Source organism: Asparagus officinalis, chromosome 4 (assembly GCF_001876935.1).
Source record: "Asparagus officinalis chromosome 4, Aspof.V1, whole genome shotgun sequence".
NCBI classification, from domain to species: domain Eukaryota; kingdom Viridiplantae; phylum Streptophyta; class Magnoliopsida; order Asparagales; family Asparagaceae; genus Asparagus; species Asparagus officinalis.
The window spans coordinates 16,980,028-16,980,443 of NC_033797.1; positions in this window are offsets into that span (position 1 = coordinate 16,980,028).

The window sequence follows — 416 nt, forward strand, 5'->3', positions numbered from 1 at the left end:
CCTACTCGAAATCGATATCATCTTCAACCGATCAACGTTATCCTCACCTAAGTGGGTTATAACAAGACCGATTTGTCAATATTTTGCTTATAGGCTAGGGTTTTGAGGGAGGACCGGGGGACGGAGGGAGAATTGAGGGGAGGTGAGGTTAGGGTTTGGGAGAGGATAAGAGATTTTTCTTTTTTCTTTTTTGAATAGGAGGGAGAGGTGGCCTGAGGGGAGATGAGGTTAGGGTTTAGAGATTTGAGTTAGGAAATTCATGTTATTTGAGAGGGAGGGAGTTAGGGTTTAGAGATTTGAGTTAGGAAATTCATGTTATTTGGGAGGGAGGGAGGGAGGGAGGGAGTTAGGGTTTAGAGATTTGAGTTAGGAAATTCATGTTATTTGAGAGGGAGGGAGGGAGGGAGGGAGGGGGG